Source organism: Erpetoichthys calabaricus, chromosome 1, assembly GCF_900747795.2.
Source record: "Erpetoichthys calabaricus chromosome 1, fErpCal1.3, whole genome shotgun sequence".
NCBI lineage: Eukaryota > Metazoa > Chordata > Cladistia > Polypteriformes > Polypteridae > Erpetoichthys > Erpetoichthys calabaricus.
This window is the reverse complement of record NC_041394.2, coordinates 339,278,501-339,279,560: the sequence shown is the minus strand read 5'-3', so window position 1 is coordinate 339,279,560 and position 1,060 is coordinate 339,278,501.

The following is a 1,060-nucleotide window of genomic DNA, read 5'->3' as shown; positions in this document are numbered from 1 at the left end:
TTCCACAGTCAGTGATGGTTTGGGGTGCCATGTCATCTGCTGGTGTTGGTCCATTGTGTTTTCTGAGGTCCAAGGTCAACGCAGCCGTCTACCAGGAAGTTTTAGAGCACTTCATGCTTCTTGCTGCTGGCGAACTTTATAGAGATGCAGATTTAATTTTCCAACAGGACCTGGCACCTGCACACAGTGCCAAAGCTACCAGTACCTGGTTTAAGGACCATGGTATCGCTGTTCTTGATTGGCAAGCAAACTCGCCTGACCTTAATCCCATAGAAAATCTATGGGGTATTGTGAAGAGGAAGATGCAATACGCCAGACCCAACAATTCAGAAGAGCTGAAGGCCACTATCAGAGCAACATGGGCTTTCATAACACCTGAGCAGTGCCACAGACTGATCGACTCCATGCCACGCCGCATTGCTGCAGTAATCCAGGTCAAAGAGGCCCCAACTAAATATTGAGTGCTGTACATGCTCATACTTTTCATGTTCATACCTTTCAGTTGGCCTACATTTCTAAAAATCCTTTTTTTTGCATTGGTCTTAATTGATATTCTACTTTTCCGAGATACTGAATTTTGGACTTTCATTAGTTGTCAGTTGTAATCATCAGAATTAAAAGAAATAAACATTTGATTAAACATCAGTCTGTGCGTAATGAATGAATCTAATATACAAGTTTCACTTTTTGAATGGAATTACTGAAATAAATCAACTTTGTCATGATATTCTGATTTTATGACCAGCACCTGTATATTAAAGTTTCACATATTTAAATATTTGCAAATATATGAAAAAAAAAACAGTTCTTTAAATCTCACAATATTTATAGTGAGAATCTGTACCTGGTTTTGGATATTGAATAGAATGTGTAGATAGGTGTTTCTGTGGTGCTGGGCTAGTCTGTAAAGTGTTTTGTGAACAATTTGTTTTCTGTTTTATGCCATTCATATTCCACATCTGGAAGACTCAGTCTGTCATCATTATGCAGTAGTGACCAAGCAGTGACACAAATGTGTTTTGCAAACTTTACAGCTTCAGCATTTTCAGGTTATGTATTT